An 18,746-nucleotide genomic window follows, 5' to 3' on the forward strand; every position below is an offset into this window, starting at 1 on the left:
TTGTCTCGGTAGCTCATATAGTAGCGTGTCGGTTCTACTATATAACCGAAACGTCTCGTGTTCGATCCCGGATAAAACTTTTTTTTATTGAGGTGTAATTAATTTGTTCACAGTTCCTCGACTGTCTAATTTGTCGAAAAATATGGAATAATTTATGCCCAAATTCTGGGTCTTACAAGTGGGCTGAACCTCGTCAAAAAAAAAATCTTACTTGGAAGTTAAAAGTATTCTTCCTGAAACAATAATCATAAGAAACAAAACGAGACCTGTTAACTTAAAATCTTGTCCACATGCCATCAGCTTCTATTACAGCTCTAAGTCAATTCGGCATGGATGTCACGAGATTGTGGAACAGGTTCTGATCCTCGGCGAGATCTTCCCAGGTGTCAACAACTTGATTCCACAATTCGTCTCGATTTCGAGGGCGTCGGTGGGCATAGGTGGCTACTCTGTAGTGACATAAACATAGATTATCTCTCGGAACTTTTCCGTAAAAGTAAATTAAATTCACTCCTTGAAACTGACAACCTTAGTTGTAGCGTAATTTTCCTACCAGCATACAAGCTGAAGTAGCACAGCCATTGATAAAACTTTTGTACATAGAATTAGACTGAATTTCTATTCGACAGAATCTATAATCAATGGCTTTTCTGAATATGATAAACAAATCCTAAGTGTTTCCAATGTCACTGAGCAATTTCAAGTATCTAGTGATTATTTACATTTATGTCTACAACATGAATCTTGGAAAAACGTATATGATACTGGTACTACTGGTATTAAGGGTAAATGTATTGTATCTTTCACTTAATTTCAGAATCACTTCAGTGGATGTTCTCCACCGAATGTTGTGAAAAAATTCAAAAGTAAAAAAATGTAGATAACGCAGGGACTTAAAAATCTAATGTATTAAAAAGAAGGATCTCTATGTAATGAGCTGAAATGTAATGATCCTCGTGTTCTTAAATACTACAAGAAGTACAGTGTAATTTATCAAAAATAATGAAAGAGGGAAATAGAATATATTTGAATAGAAAAGTACAAAATTCAGATAATGCAATTAAAGCTATTCATAATATTATTAAAGTTAAACTTGTAGATATTCTAAGAAAGAAAATATTTTTTCATTAAAACAAGTGATTATAAAGTAGAGGATTCCAAATCTATTGCAAACTCTTTTAACGTCTTATAGTATATGGTACAGCAATATTATTGACAACTTAAACATTAAAGATTTTGCAAAAGATACTGCAATTGGTTACTTAACAGTTGCATTTAATAATTAGTATTAATATATGTAATTAGTCAATAACTGCAACATTGCTTTTTCATTCAATCATAACATGAATAAACTTGAATGCACATTAAATTAAACACTATTGGAAACACGTAGATAAAATAGTTAAAATCAACTGAAGGGGTGAGAGTGAAATAATCCAAAACCACACTTTTAACAAAAAGTGTTTTGTGCGAGTGCATTTCTTACACATATGGGAAAGCTACTAATAAAATATTGTAATAATTACTCAGCAAATGACATAGCCTAGGACTCTAAACCTTTGTAAAAGTTTGTCTGTGTGGCTTAGGAATATTTTTAAATTTCATTTTAATTGTTAGTTTTTAATATATATTGTGACAGCGACGTGAGATTCGAACTCACGACCAGCGTCCCGCGAGAGAGCATATCGCGCGGGCTTCACGGGGAAAGGGGCCTACACGCGAGGGGAAGCTGCGCGCGCATCTGCTACTTAACGCAGTGAATGGGGAACGGACCTTCCCGACTATTCCAGAAGTGCGTCGAAGTGGAGATATCCAGATAATTCTCTACACACCTGTAGAAATTTCTCGCAACTATGATTTTGCTATAAAAGAAGAAGCGCCAGCGAACTCGAGCAGTTTTTCAGTTATTCAGTCAGTGAGTAAGCCAGAGCAAGCAAGCCAGTCAAGCAAACCGGAGTTCGACTCGAGTGTGCGTCCGCGTCTGCGTCAGCAACCGAAGGCCTGAGTTCGAGTGCAGTGGACCGCAGTTGGAGGGACCTGAGTTCGAGTGCAGTGGACCGCAGTTGGAGGGACCTGAGTTCGAGTACAGTGGACTGTCTCTGAAGGTCTGTGGTTCGAGATACTGTGAACTCGAGTGACTGAGCTAGAAGAACTGTGAACTGATAGTTCTGATTTGTAAATAGTGATTTGTAAATATTAGTTAAGATTAACAGTTCATTGTTGTTCGTACTAGTCCAAGTAAATTGTCATTGTCGTCGGTGGAGTGCTATAACGAATACTGTGTTGAGTGAAAATCCAATTGTTGACGAGAGCGTTCAAGGCGAATTGTAGAAAGAAATCATTGTTGTGACGAATAAATTACATTGTTGTTACTAATAAAATTCACAATATGGATTTACATTGTATATGTGTGTGTATGTAAATGCATTCACTAGATTAACGTTTATAATATTATAACTTGTAATTTTGTATTGTCTGTGATCAGTTTTAATTTCAGGACTTTGTAAAACTCTATTTTAACGTTACTTAACTATTTCAACATTATTTAGACAAAAAAAAATCGTTGACGTAGACTAAGAATCGAACTCGCTCTCTTCTACACAACAGGCAGAAGTCTTAGCGTCTGAGCTATTGAAACGACACGAAAGCTTTCCTTTCTTTGTGGAGTGTCGATCTAGTCATGAAGGTCCATTGTCGATTTTACTACACGATTTACGTATATATTTATATTTTATTTACGTAATATTATAATATGTTTTGCAGTATTTGAAGTGAATTTCGGAACGATGGTAGTAACAAACCAAATAGCCTGCATTTAAGTAACTCAATATTCGTTATCTTGTGTATCAGTGCTCTGGTCTCCGATCATGCGCAGTTTCTTACATCTGACACTTGGAGGGGGAATATTCAATCGCCTCATCCTTTTCCAGGGAAACTGTACATTAATTCTTTTGACTTTCGGTTAGCTTTCTTAAGAATACTCATAAAGAAATGTAGTGTTTTCCAGGCTATCCTTGTAATATTAGTGACTTATTTCAACCAGTTTGTTACTAAAATATATACAGTACCTAAGTGTTTACTTGTGGCACTGGTGATCCATTTAATTGGTATGTGAGACGAATTTAATTTTGTGTTTTACAGAAGGATACATATTGATTTACTTTTGCTCACATTGATTTTAATTTTATTTGTTGTAGTCCAGTTTTCAATAACGTCAAGCTAGTTTTCCAAGGTGGTGATATAAGATTTATCACTAATTTCTTCTATATATCATACAGTCATCCACGAATAACCTTGCCTGAGAAGTGGCATTTCTATTCAAATCCTACAATAATTTTCAGTAAATATTTTTCACGAGAAGCTATTATACATTTAATTTTACTTCTGAGACCAGTGAAATATATGCCAATTTTATTACAAAGGTGCATGTATAATTATCCAATAGCATGATGTTATCTGCAACAAAAACTAAAGGGTAAGAAAGAAAAGAAGAAAACATTAATGCTGTGGTTCTTAGAGTTCCATTAGAGTTACACGTTCATTGTCCACTGAAAGTTGTATTTCTCTATTGAAGTGTAAAAGAGAAACTCTCATAAATTATGTCAGAAACAAAGAAAGGCACCACCCAAATATGTGGGATAATTAATTTAATAATGTTATTACCGGGACTTGAAAAAAGCAATCATATGTAATGGGTGGGGAAAAAAATACTTTTTAATCTCGCTTCTATAGTTCGACAATGCTGACTATTCAGAGTTTTGCCTGACAGGTGAGCTACCATAAATTCCTTGAAGTCCTAGTTATTACTGAAGCCAAACGTGTGTCTCTTGTCAAGAGTCCATTTTATTTATACTTGTTAAGACATCATTCATAGACTAGTTACCGCTTTCAGTTTTGATACTACATACATTGAAATTAATCTATTATTATTCGTCCTATTTATACATTTATATTGAATGATTCGGTCTACCTTCATAACACATCTCATCAACAATACTCGATAAAGAGTTGAATTAGCTTCCATGCTGCGTTGTATTTATTTTGTCATGTTCCTATAGCAGGAATATTAAATAGGAATTCCTTAAAACAGATTTATATTCACTCCTATGCCTTTATATAGAATGCCAGTACATATACTGTATTTCTTAAGATTTGGTTACTTTATAAACAGTATGTTAGTGCAAGAACTCTTTTTTTCATATTTAATAATTCTGGCATGTGTCAATAAATATGCTTGAGACCTCTGTCTCTCTGAATTACTCTTTACTAACTGGAAACATATTCCAAATTTATATTTTAAAAAAGTATTAAAATATCCTCACAATTTAGAGCATAACAATTCCCGAAATAATCATCCTACATTAAATTATTAAGATAAAAATGATTCAATCTATTGCTTGTAAAAATACCTTTATGGTCCTAATAAATTAAGAAATAATTTACATCCAACAGATTTATTTTAAAATGGCCTGCAGTTATTATTTTGAAATTTATTGTACCTTAATAAATTGAGTTAAGGTACAATAAAATTTCATCAAGTTTCAAACAAAGTAATTCCATCTTTCCAATAGGGGGACAATAAATACTTAAAGTAATGCTAAACTCGAAAACTTATTGATGCAACTTAATTTCATATTCTATACCACTGGCACCAAAAAAAAAAAGTGTCCTATTGTTCATACTGATTCAAGATGAATAGTTTCTTAGTGTTTGTCCATTCCACTTTTTTTATTGTCCTTCCCATTTCTATTTCTCTCATTTTTAGTAGGTACTTCACATGTAGTATATGTTTTACTTTAATACATATAATGACCATGAAGTTATTTGGATATGTCTTACAAAATTCTTGCTGAAGACCACTGTGGTAACATTCTGCCGCATCTCTAGTTTGTACATTTTGAAATTTCGTGCTTCAGCTCAGAATTCATTCGGGGGGAGGGGAGGTTGATGTGCCAATGTAGTTTTCCAGAATATAATAATATTCAAAACATTCTCTAATAGGAGGGGCCTCTGATATTAGCTCTGCAAAAAATCTGATACCGGTACTTCTGTTGCTGGTAAATAAGAAAGAACGAAATATAAAAATTTTTAACCACTTTCGAATTTCAGGTGCTTTGTGTCTCAGCTGCTGGTTTGATATACTGTTCATCATCATCATCATCATCATCATCTGTGGTCATACAGCCCTTTTAGTTTATTCTTGACCTCCTTAAGAATTACCGCCCAATCTTCCCTCTCTAGGGCTCTCCGTCTCCAGCTCTTAATTCCTGCTTTAACTAGATCATCCTGAACATCATCCAACCATCGTAGTTTAGGTCTTCCTGCTCTTCTTTTACCACTTAGCGTGGCATCTAGTAATCTTTTAGGAATATTATTATTGTCCATTCTGATAATGTGGCCCAGCCACTCCAGCCGTCTAATTTTTATATCAGTGACAATACTTGAATCTTTATATAGTTTTTGTAGTTCAGAATTGGTCCGAATTCTCCACTCTCCCTTATCATAAATAGGGCCATAAATTTTTCTTAAAATTTTCCTTTCCCACGTATTTAAGATAGTTATTGCTCGTTCAGGTAGAGTCCAGGTTTCGCTTCCAAAAGTCACTGTAGGTTTAATAATTATTTTATAAATCCTCACCTTCATTTTTTTGGAGATATATCTGGTTCTTATAATTTTATCTAATGCTCTGAGGCTTAGATTGCCAATGGCTATTTTATCCTTGATCTCAGTTAATATGTTGTTATCCTCGGTGACTATCGAGCCGAGATATCGGAACCTTGACACTTTCTCAAAAGTAACCTCATTTAAGACAACAGTTTTTACAGTATTGTCTCTCGTGGTTATGTTATTCATATACTTGGTCTTTGTTCTGTTAATATTTAAATTCGAAGCATTTGTCTCATTATGTATCTGATTGATGACATCATCTAAGGATGACACATTCCGTGCAAATACAGCTACATCATCAGAAAAAGCAAAGTATTGAAACATTCTATGAAATATGGTGCCCCCTGGATTAATGGCAATCTTTCTAATAACTCGCTCTAGACCAATATTAAATAAGAGTGTTGATAAGGAGTCACCCAGTCTAATTCCATTATGAGTTATGAACTTTTCTGATAATTTATTCTGTATTTTAACTTTATTTTGTGTATTCATTAAGGTCATCTTGATTAAGGCAATTAACTTTCTAGGGATTCCAAATTTTGCCATTGATATACTGTTTGTTTCCTTTAATTTTCCAGAGCAAAAACTGTCCTAAGCGAAATTTACACTCTGTAATTTTAACACTGGGAACATTTATTTTGGTAGCATTGTGTGATGCTATTTCATAATATAACAAGAGCTTTGAAATGATTAACTGCTAACTACTACCTGGGTGAAAGTAGCACTGAAGCGGTTCCTGTGATTTCTGAAGTGAAAACCGTTCAATTTATAAGGAATTTTTTGTGGAGATACAGTTGATTGTATATGCAAGGTGTAAAAGTGCCTAAACTAACTGACCCCAGTGCTGTCATGGAGGCCACACGAGGCCATATATCGTATGGAACCTACAATTTGTTTTAATTAATCGTATGGGGAAATGAAAATTTTGTCTGTAAGGAGCCATACGGCATATGGGTGCCTAAGTTTTGTACGTGGAGATCTATACAGATCTTAGATCATCTCTTGCTGTTCCTACTGTACCTACCGGTATTTTGTTTGATGTTCAGAAACAAAAAATTATCCACATCTTTTCAGCACTGGAATCCAGAATTATATAAAATAATGGTTGAAAAACGAGAAGTGCTGCAAATATACACTCCAGGACTCATCGAGACAAGTGTGCATCAATGGTGGTGCTACATGGTGTATTCTTTAAATCAAACTTGTACAATTAAATTGTAAAGCAAAACAATTTTACTTCTTCTTTAATATTAAAAAAAAATTAAATGACAATTGGAGAGATAGAGAGAGGAGAGTAAAATATATTTCAAGGGAGAAAACAAGGGGTGGGGTGCATGGCCAAGAAAAAAATTACCATGACAGCACTGACCAAACCTAACCTGTTACAGACTCATGTATGCAAGTTGAAGAAGCTGAGTATGAAGGAAACTACCTCAGCGCTAATCAAGATTTTCAGGTATAACTCCCTGCAAAGTTGATTTGAATAATTTCTAGGGAAAAATTATTCCGGGGCCGGGCATCGAACCTGGGACCTTTGGTTTAATATACCAACGCTCTACCAACTGAGCTACCCAGGAACTCTACCCGGCACCGATATATTTCAAGGGAGAAAACAAGGGGTGGGGTGCATGGCATGGTACAGCGCTAGTTTAACTCTTATAGATGAACTCTCTCTCTCTCTCTCTCTCTATATATATATATATATATATATATATATATATATATATATATAAAGAACTTCAAGTGTCAATATTGTCTCAAAGGTTTCTGTGTAACAAACTTCATTTAGAAATGTCCATCTGCGATTGTGTTAACTGCAGAAGAAGGAAGAAATATTGTCGTAATATGAAGTTACTCAAATTTTCAATTAAGGACAAGGAAAGGCTACAAAAATTATTTTTGATTTCAGCCTTATAAATTGAACGATTTTCACTTCAGAAATCACCGTAACTACCTCAGCACTAGTTTATGTAATTTAAGGACCAGTATAAATGAAATTTGATTAAAGTGAGAAAGAAATTCGTAAGGGAGGCGATCAGGAGGGATTGAGGTTGTCTACTAATTCGTTACAAACAACTATTATAGACTATTTCATTTGACTAACGATGATTTGTAGAGAGCAAAATACCTACAGTAGGGTAAAGAATCTAAATCAGTACATTTATGAGAACGGATATAAAAGTGTCAGGAAAATAACAGAATTACCGTATATTGCAATTAACTCTGCATTGGCAGAGAAACCGCACAGGGTATCGTAAATCTGCTGAAAATTAGAAAATTATGTAAAAAAAATGCATTCAGAGCGAATTTTCCAGACTGATATCATCTCGCCCACGTTATGGACATAATTCAATACCGTAAGACTGATATGAAACGAATACTAGAACAATTTGTTAACCAAAGACGATGTTCAGTAGTTATTTAACAACATACAGAGCAAATAAAAACACAAACGCATATTCTAGCAATAGTTCAGATGAAAAGAAAATGATTAGTACCACCGCTTATTCGTAAAAAGAACACTGCCAGCTGTGTAGCTTACATGAAGCAATATATCAGGCAGGGGGGTTTAACTCAAATGATAGATGTTGGATGCTCATAGATGTTCCATAGTTTGCCGCATGTGGTCAGGACAGCGCTGGCTGTATTTCGTTCACAGAGTTTGTAAAATTAGCAGTACAAAACTCTTTGGTTTCGAAACTTCTTTGGTTATAAGTTTTGCCAATATGACAGTTTTAAACAGATATTATTAATATCCATTATTTGCAGAATGTGTCAGTTTCATAATATTCGAATTATTATTACTAATACTATATAGCTAATTTGCATTTTCATTCGAGGTCAAAGTAGCCATATTAGTGTACTGTGTATGACCTATTGATCTCATTTGTTCAGTTGATCAATTGTTGGATGTTGGCATTCCTATTCTGTTTAAATCTTGTATAAATTATGGAATGGACGAACATGGCTCCTTAAGGAAGAAATTTGAACAGCTCGAGTTAATTGAGAAGTTACTGGCGCTTTCCTGCAACAAGAAATAATTCGCAATGTTAAAGGTAAGAAAGAAATATGTTTGAGATTACATCTACACGGTTCAACTTTTCTTTCAACTTCACACATTCAAGCAATGCCTGCAAGATTGGTATTTAATAATAACGGAAGTGCACACAATGTGCAGGATAATATATTATTTTAGCTTTCGCTGCTGCAGAACTTGGTCAGTGAAACTATAATCGGTTTTTACACTCCATCACATGGTATTTTAATATTAATATGGCGTACCTTGTAGATAGAAAATCTTAATGTATCTTAATTCAACATGCGCTTTAAACTTGATTCTTTCAATATTCTTCCCAGACTGCGTGCGTACGAGCATAAAAAACTGAACCGTGTAGAGCAGCTTAACTGCACCGTCATGTTTTCTAATTTAAACTGAATTCTTCCATCATATCTTAAACGTTTATTAAACTGAGATCTGTAATTGTTTTCAGGGATAAATTTCAGAACGCGATTACCTTCGTTCTACCACTACCACATGATGAACTGACTTCTGTGTTGAATTACAACAGTGTATTAGGCCTAACTGCAATTACCCCAAGAGCTTTAAAGGTAAGCTAACAGAGTTAATATACACTTTGGGTATGAACGAACATCTTATTTTTGTATATAGCTAAGTTAAGTTGGTGAGACATCTTAAAATTCGTGGGACAGAATCTGATATGACTAAATATGTTGTTCCCGGTGTAATTCTTTACAGTTGCGTTACCAAAGGATGGCGGGGTATCTTAACTTGGTAACGCAATAGTAAAGAAGTGTTGTTCCCGAAAAGATATATTTTAGAAATTTGACTTTACAGTTAACAGTAGTACCTTTACTGGAATAATTTTGATAAAATAAAAAGAGTTAAATTGCCGGAGATATTTATTATTTTTATAGACTCGTGGATAGAATTCTTCCAGGAATATTTCACAAACGTTGATTATACTGCAATCCTTCAATTGTTCTATGAAATGTAGTGTTATTAATGCATTATATGATACTAGGCTACTGCTGGTTTGTTTCAGTAAATAGAAAGACAAATGGCGGAGTTTTACACTGTGAATGTGCTGCAGTGTACTGTCAGAAATCGGATAGTAATGAGAAGACCTGGTTATTCCTGTTTCCTGCGCCAAGTAATGCAGCACAGCTTAAAAGGTAAGCAATGGCATTGGCATAAGCTCAATGCAAAGATATCCTTATATATCATCAGTAAATAATCAGGGTTGATAAACTGTAGTAATTTTTAAATTTAAGTGAGAATTATTTGTCAAATTCATATTTTTTATTAAAATGAGTTTTTGCCTTCTTTTGTAATTCATTTAAACTTAATTTGTGCATTAGTTCCTACATAATTGTGTATTTTTTTAATGTGTTATTTTAAGTAATTAACAACATCGCTTCAAAAATAATTTACTATGTTTACACATAGGCCTCATTATTAATACATGAAGAGATACAGCACTAATAACCTGCACTTTTTGATAATAATAATTAGCTTAGACTTAGGCAAGATATTATGCTCAGTTTGTTATTCATTAGAAAAGAAAACTATTTAGGGAGATTAATATTTACAAATAAATTTATCAGAAGAGCTTAGCATTGTGTGTTTTCAGAATAAATACGTAGTCCATTTGGCATTGTGCAACTTTTGCTTTGAATATTGTTATGAGCTACAACTATTCATTTCAATCCTCAGCATCATACTGTGCTTTAATTAGGTGGTGATTCCGAAAGTAGGCTCTACTTGACTACCTGTACCATGTGTTCTGTTGCTCCTTAATTAGGAGTTGGGAAAAGACATATGAGAAGCAAACTTTCAAAACCTGTCCGTTTCTTCAGAAAATGCTAGAATTATATGTCTGTAATAAACAAAGATTTTTCTGTGGTGAAATTTTATATGAATTCATAGGAATAAAAATATATTTCACCATAGAAAATATTTTGTTCATTGCAGAGATGCAAGTTTGCTACTCATATATATTGCTAATAATTTTAAGAAGCAGCAGAACAGTCATATGTAAAAACGTTTATTTTATTTTATTTATTTATTTTTCAGGAAGTTAATTTCTCATCTTAATCATGTTAGGTGCATATAATTTTAATCTGTGATTTAAGTAGTAACAATTATTTGATGTAAATAAAACGAAAATTATTTTATTTACATCATGATTAAATCATTAATTTAAATTAATACCAACCCTGGTTTGTGTATTTTTTTTAAGATAATAATAGAATTTTGATTGTAACAGGTACCACATGTGGGCAGCTGTGGCAGAAAATCCTCATCCTTACAGAAGGGCCTATATATGTGCAAGTCATTTTCGCAGTAATCAGTATAACGGTGACTTCAGATATAACTTACTAAGAGGGGCCATTCCCTCAAGGGATGCTTGGTATCCCACTCAAGAACTACGACCCACTTCATCACCAGCCTACTTACATTAACCTTTTTCACCACCTAACATAATTGCTTCATTCATTGCACTTCACTGTGGCATCAATTTGAACCTGTATTCTCTTTCATTAAGTGATTCATTCATTGTCTTTATCTTTTAACAAAATTGTGTTTAATTTTGTTGACAAGTGGATGGTAATGGACTTCATTCATTATTATTATTATTATTATTATTATTATTATTATTATTATTAAAGGTGAAAGGTAAAGGTATCCCCGTAACATGCCAAGAAGGCATTTGGGGGCATGGAGGTAGAGCCTCATGCTTTCCATGACCTCGGTACTAGAATGAATTATTATTATTATTATCATTGTTATCTCATTTCGTTTATTGTGTTGATTTCTTCAGTTAATTGAAGGAAAATAAGGGGAATTCATTCATTCGTCTGAAAAAAAAAGTAGAGTACTTGACTTCTACATTATGAGCAATATAATTTTTGTAATATATAGGGCAATGATAAATCTAACGATCTTTAAGACCCTAAGTTAACATTACATAGTAATATAAATACAAATAATAATTACTAGTACAATGAGCATTTCAGCTGTGTCATCTATAGGGCATAGGAGGGAGTCCAGTGGCAGCGATACGAATCTGCAGCTTCTGCAACTGGTGAGATTTGGGTGCATTATTTAGAATTTTTAGAGAGTAAATATGTTGTTGTTTTCTAATGTCAGGCGTTTGACGATAAAGTCATTTGACCTCTTGCACTCCAATATTTTTCAAAGATATTATCATGACCAAAGTAAATATGTTGATTTTTTTCTAATGCCAGGCATTTGACAATAAAGTCATTTGGACCTCTTGCACTCTAGTATTTTTCAAAATTATTGTCATGGTCAGCCACTGAAGCACAGATTTTGAGGTGTTCCGAATCCATTTCTTGGTTTGAGTAGCACAATGGACAGTTAGGAGATTGATATATTCCAATTGTATGCAGCAAAATAGTCCCCCAATCGGATTTGTGGCGCGACTACTTTAATGGTACAGAAGCAACTAAATTTTTTATAATGGAATGCTTGTATAACAGCAGCTAAGAAGAGAGTAAATATGGTACAATATTTTGTCTCTTCTCACTTTATAGATCTCTTGGATATGGAACAACAAGTTTTGATGGTGAAATCATTGCAATAAGTGAAAGTCTCAGGAATCTTCTATGCCACATCAATAAATTTAGGAATGCAGTTATATTGTCAGACTCCAAAGCAGCTATTCTATCAATCGTCTCTAAACTCACACCTTCATCTCAAACAGCAGAAATAACTAAAATGCTCTCTCAATTAATATCACTCAATAAAAGAATTGTATTCCAATGGATACCATCCCATTGTGGAATCCTGGGAAACGAGAATGCGGATGCTTTAGCAAAGAAGGGCAGCGCTGCTACTTACAGATCTGTTACTAAATGTAAGTATTACTCTGTGAAGAGATTTATTAAATCTACATACTTAGACTTCAACAAACAAAATTTGATAACTCAATCCCAAGGTAAAAAATGGAACTCCCTGCATCAAAATCCACAGTTAATTCCCGATTTACCACGAAAATCGTCTGTAGCTGCATTTAGATTGGCAACAGGCCATGATTGTTTGGCCAAACACCTGCATAGAATTGGAATATATCAGTCCCCTAACTGCCCATTGTGCAACTCAAACCAAGAAATGGATTCGGAACACCTCAAAATCTGTGCTTCAGTGGCTGGCCATGATAATATCTTTGAAAAATATTGGAGTGCAAGAGGTCAAATGACTTTGTCAAACCCCTGGCATTAGAATACAACAACATATTTTGAGCAATGGGGCCACAACCAAATCAAACACTCAGTATCAAAGCTCAAAATTAGGAAATGTTGCGAAGTATAGACTTATCTCTAATAAATTGTATTGCACTTTTTCTAATATGTTCAGTGTTTTTAATCAACTATACATCAGAGAATTAAAAATAATTTTTACTTGTATTTCTTAATGGTGTTTTTATTAAAAGTCTAAGTTAATTTTATGTCTGTTGTAGACAAATAGTTTTGTTTGTATTCTTTATCAGTGGTGATTATTGATTACTTAGATTTTTAATATCCATATATTAAACTAATGGCAGTTACTTTTAAAAATGGATGTTTAGCTCTGACTGTGTAAAACAAATAAAGTGGTGTTTTATAAATGTTTATGAACGTGCGTTGTACTATGTCACAGCAAAACATCTTATGACTATTTTCAAGCTAATGTTTGACATAAAAAAATTAAGAGCGAATTATAATTATATAACTGACCAATAATGACTTCGAATTCAATATTCCAAAGTCAATCTTTGTTTTTATCTTCCAATACATGATACATAACATTATTTAAAAATAGTGCTTAAGGTGTTTTGGAGAGAAGTATCCTATCCTATTCGCATCCTGTATCTCAATTACATATTTGATCTAGAAGATGCAAAAACTTTTATTAGTCAAATTTGATAAATTAATTTAATAAAAGGGTTAAATGACGGTGTTAAAAGAGGGAGTGTGTTAAAGGTTTTCAGTTTCATCTTCAACCATTATATTTATATTCACATGTTAAAACAAAAATGTGATATAAATATTGTGGTTAAACATGTTATTTAAACTGATAAACCATTAGTCACTCCTTTGGGCGATATGAAAAATACCAGTATGTGTTGGTATAATAGGTATCTGCAGTACCGATCGTGCTCTAATGTTGGCATAACGGATACCTGTAATACCGATCGGGCCGTGTAACAAGGGATGTAGTTCCGCATTCTGCCGCTATGTGTAACGAGATGTAGTTCCGATGTTTTGCCGCCAAGTGTCTCGACGTCGCGTCAATAGCGTGTCGAAGGTAATGCATTGAGTTGGGGGTCTTTCTATTTATTTTTCTATGATATCAGGCCTACGTTATGAACACTTTGAATTTAATGTGGACGAGAAACGGACAGTTATTATTTATCTGCTTCCATATCGCATCATATAATACACCTGTAAAATGAAAACATGTAGGCCTAGCAAAGAGGAAACATGTTTGGGGGGGAGGGAGTTGTAATTCTTCCCCTATCGGATAAATTTCAGAAGAGGAATACCTGCTTTTCCTTCATATTAAAAAATTGTAATCTTGTGCACACAAAATAAATTAGTGCCTTTTCGTGAGCATCATGATGTGCATTCAACAAACGCAGACAAATCTGCTCTTTTTAGTATTTTGTGTTCATTGTTGCTAGTGAGGTATTGTATACTGAAAATTAAAAACAATTAGATTTAGTACATCAAATGATGACAGATTATATATTGAACGCAAACAACATTATATCAGCCATGTACCAAAATGTCATCTATGTGTGTTGATGAATTTGGGTAAAACAAGCTTCTGTATGCTACAATTTAGCGACACATCAAAGTCTTATTGTAACATAACCTCACATTACAATGAGAAAGAAATTTGGAGGTGGCATTACGTAAAAAAGTCATCCCACAGTCGTATTACTCTATGTACTATTCAGGTACTCTGCCATCTAGTGTTTGTTATCGCAAGCTCATTTCTCGACACTAGCGACGCATAGCGTCCGTTATTTTCCAGTTGCGTCCAAATTTAATATAAGCTTGGCTGATCTGTTTTATATATGATCTAGGATAATATATATCTCGTGGGCAATGAATAGATATTTTCCGAAATTCGGTTAAATAATAATATATTCATAAATTGATCGACATTTTTGTTATTTGTGCTTGTCTTATACCAGGGATGTCGAACAGCGCTCTCAAACTGTGAAACGATTAATACTGCTTCCTACCTTAGCTGAGCTGAAAAGACAGTCAGTCAGCTCGCTGTAGCAGTGTTCTGTACGCAGTGTGTTTATTAACTCAGGCGGCTGGTATGGATATGGAACGACGATTCAATAGTGAGTGGATAGATAAATATTTATTTATCTTAAAGGACGGAAAGGCACTTTGCTTAATATGTAGAAAAGAACTTGGATACATTAGACACCATAATATATTAAAAGGCATTTTAATTCTACACGTCCTGCTGAAGCTTATGAACAGAAAAGTTATCCGGTTTCACTCGTGAACAGGCTGTAGAAGAATTAAAATCAAGATTGAATTCAGAAAACCTTCCATCATCATCGGGTGTTAGTAGAATAAGCACAGTCTAATACTTACAGTCACGCAACTCATACGTATAAAATATGCCAACATTTGACAGCTGGCGCGACAGTAGCCCTCTAGCGGCAGGTAAGTTAAAAGTGTGCACACGACATATGATAACACATCAGAAAACGGGTTTTGGGTAATTTGTTTTATATTTTTATGCTATACAGTAAGTGTATATGATTCTTATTAATTTTACTTTAGAACCCAAGAAGAATTTCACATGCAGTTAATCTACAAGTTTCAGAAGCTGAGAATAAACGTAATTCTTTCTGCTCCTTACAACTGAATCATGGAACTGTTCACGTATCATGGTTTGAAATAATATAATTGTTCGTACGTGGATGCTTAATTAAATTCATTCCTGAATATATTTGTGAATCATTAGATCTCTATATTTCCTTTGAGAAGAGTCAAAATTAGTAGCTTCAAAATTGTAGGGTACATTGCGTGGTGAACTCCTCTCCCTATTTCCTGAGTAATTAACTATTTTCCATACCGCAAATTGGGGTAAACTCGGCCGCTGAGGTAAACTTGAAAATAAAAGAAAGGGGAAGATTTAAACCTTAATATGACAGACATTGACTTATGCAGTTCATTATTTTTCATTTCTTAAGAACCGGTATTTCCTTTATTATTTTGAGTCACAAATAGTGCTGATATTATGGTTTAAATGTTTATGGCAAGTTCACCGCATTTTACATTACATTTCCAGTTTTCACACATAAGTTTAATTTTAACTTATCCTACCTATATAATACGTAATTTACATGCCCTTACTGTTAATATGACGTAGGTGAGAACAAATAAATGAACACACAATTTCGTTGAAAAAATTGTGACTTCAATTAACTCAGAAAATGTAGGCCTAATTTTATTTTCAGAGCAGAAGTGGTGTAAGTCAAAATGGGTAATGAGGGTCAAAGTAAACATTCTTTAAAATACAGCGCAAAGTAGCAGTTAATATTGAATTTATTTAAACTATTAGTAGTCAGTGAATAGCACGAAGGATATATTAATTGCTACTTTGCGCTATATTTTACAGAATATTTACTTTAAATCTCATTACCTAATTTTGGCTTACACCACTTCTGCTCTGAACGGCTCAAATAATCACTGGGAATGTAAAATCAACACCAATAACAGTCATGCAAATCATTACAGAAAAGATTGCTTTTTATATTAAATTTAAAAAGGCTCTTGAGAACTTAATACGTCTGCCACATGAATCTACACCAACACATCATAAATTTATCGACACAGTCTGGATTTATTGAAGAAGTGAATATTTTGCGAAAGGATTACAAAACTCCCTGAATTCTTGAAAAATTAACACAATAATCCCTACTTGAATGCAATATAACGTTCAACTTTTGAAAAATATATAGAAAAAAAACACGAATACAAAAAGTATGGAATTACTTGCATTAAAAACTGTAGATACATTATCCAAAATCGGAATTGTTACACATTTACACATACTGTAACAGGTATTTACTTTGTTTTTATTTAAACTCTCCTTCTTGACATACAAATAGGTAACTGATAACTAATAAACGTTTTATAGAACACAATACGTAGGCTACCTACAACGTGAATTATTAGTTATTCCTGAGTTATGATTTTCTCTTGGTCTTTAGGGAATCTGAAGAACGACAAATTCGGAGATTTAAACTTGTTACTGCAATTTTCGTCATTGCACACATTGCCTTTATTCCGATGCATGATTAAAACGTTATTATAACATATCTCATCCCTTTAAAGCACGTGCTGGCTGAACGAGACTATGACCAGTGCCTTGCCTGCCGCTTGGGCGCTAGTGTCGCGAATGTTGACAGAAAAAGTGTTGAAGTTTCGTGACTGTATGTATTAAACTGTAGAATAAGCTTGATTCGTGCTAGCTACAAAATTTGTGAAATTATTGCAACGGCTTCAAAGCTATTTACTAACGGAGAATTTGTGAAAGGCTCTCTCATAGCTGTTGCAAAAGGGATATGTCCGGAATATGTTAATGATTTTAAATCTATATGTTTGTCTCGTAATATTGTTGCAAAGCGCGTATCATAAATGGGAGATAACTTGGAGGAACAACTGATAGCAAGAATAAAAACTTTCACTTATTACTCACTAGCTCTTGATGAAAGTACCGACCGGAAAGATACGGTGCAGCTAGCTACAGTATATTCATAAGAAGTGTCGATTCAGATTTCAATGTTCATTGATATCTTGTAGATGGCATTTCACTAAAGGATCGAACTCGAGGAGGAGGAGATATTTTTGAATCTGTAACAAAAACTATGAACAAAGTTCAAAACACGCTAGAAGTAATTAATTTTATACATCGAAACAGTTTATGTTTCTGAACTTGAAGTTGCACTGCTACAACACATACAGACAGGGCCGCCGACAGGTTTTATGGGCCCCTGTGCAATATTGTGCTCGGGCCCCGTTGAACAAAAAAGTTAAAAATGACAAGTTACCAATTATTCTGGCCATAATAAATATTTTAAAAATAAATAAAACATAACCCCATACACAGATACGAATCTAAACATATACATTTTTGTCACATTGAAAACTTTCAGCAAAACTTCGTATTAGCACAATATATTATATTCATCACTCTTCTTTTTCAGTAGGACCTAGGCATAGTATATTTCGTGATGAAACTTTCGTCTTTTCGTTGTCGTTTGTTTCGTTTCGCCTTCACTATTCTTAAACAGCTGTAATTTCTGACTTGCAGACCAACAACAACAAACTCTTCTCCTTGACTACTTTAAATACCTAGCAAGATTGCTGTCCAGACTAAGAGATCAAGGTTACTCAGTCTTTCTTGACACACTGTTAATTTGAATCGTTGCTTACGACATTATACAAGCTGCCGCATAGCACGATCGAGAGTGGGTCTCTGAGCGTCATGACAATTTCTGCCGCTAGGTTCGCCTCGCAATCCTATTAAATGATGATAGTTCCATTACTGAGCATTGTGTATCGTGAAAATTCTTTGATTAATTTTGCGTTACTGATAGAGTACGAAGATTATAAATATAACAAGTATATTACAGTCTTATTTGAGATTTATTGATGACTTGTTAAATCAGTATGCAGACTTTCAACGTCATTTAATGGAATTTACAATTCTGTTTCCCGAAAGTCTGAATTTGTTGAATTAAAAAGTTTGCTTCTAAACTACATTGTTCATCTGGTTCATTTACTTTGGCGAGTTGATTGTTTTCAATTCCGTGTTTTTCCTTCAGATTTCTTTTCCTCTAAATTGTTATCATTGCTGAAAGTGAACTACAGTTTCTGATACTTCCAGACATTATTATTATTATTAGTATTATTATTATTATTATTATTATTATTATTATTATTATTGTTATTATTATTATTATTATTATTGTTATTATTATTATTATCATCATCATCATCAAAATCAAACT

The 18,746-nt window shown here is 33.7% G+C and overlaps 1 long non-coding RNA gene and 1 other non-coding gene across 2 annotated transcripts; one reads left to right on the top strand and one right to left on the bottom strand.

Moving 5' to 3' along the window:
• Positions 1 to 7,171: 7,171 nt before the first annotated feature.
• On the bottom strand, positions 7,172 to 7,244 carry TRNAN-AUU (transfer RNA asparagine (anticodon AUU)). Its single transcript has one exon. It is a non-coding gene; the product is annotated as a tRNA-Asn (tRNA).
• A 1,880-nt stretch (positions 7,245 to 9,124) lies between these two features.
• On the top strand, positions 9,125 to 12,069 carry LOC138702715 (uncharacterized). The gene is made up of 3 exons (XR_011332871.1): positions 9,125 to 9,276; positions 9,732 to 9,861; positions 10,956 to 12,069. It is a non-coding gene; the product is annotated as an uncharacterized lncRNA (long non-coding RNA).
• The last annotated feature ends 6,677 nt before the right edge of the window (positions 12,070 to 18,746 follow it).

Source organism: Periplaneta americana, chromosome 7 (genome assembly GCF_040183065.1).
Source record: "Periplaneta americana isolate PAMFEO1 chromosome 7, P.americana_PAMFEO1_priV1, whole genome shotgun sequence".
Lineage (NCBI taxonomy): Eukaryota > Metazoa > Arthropoda > Insecta > Blattodea > Blattidae > Periplaneta > Periplaneta americana.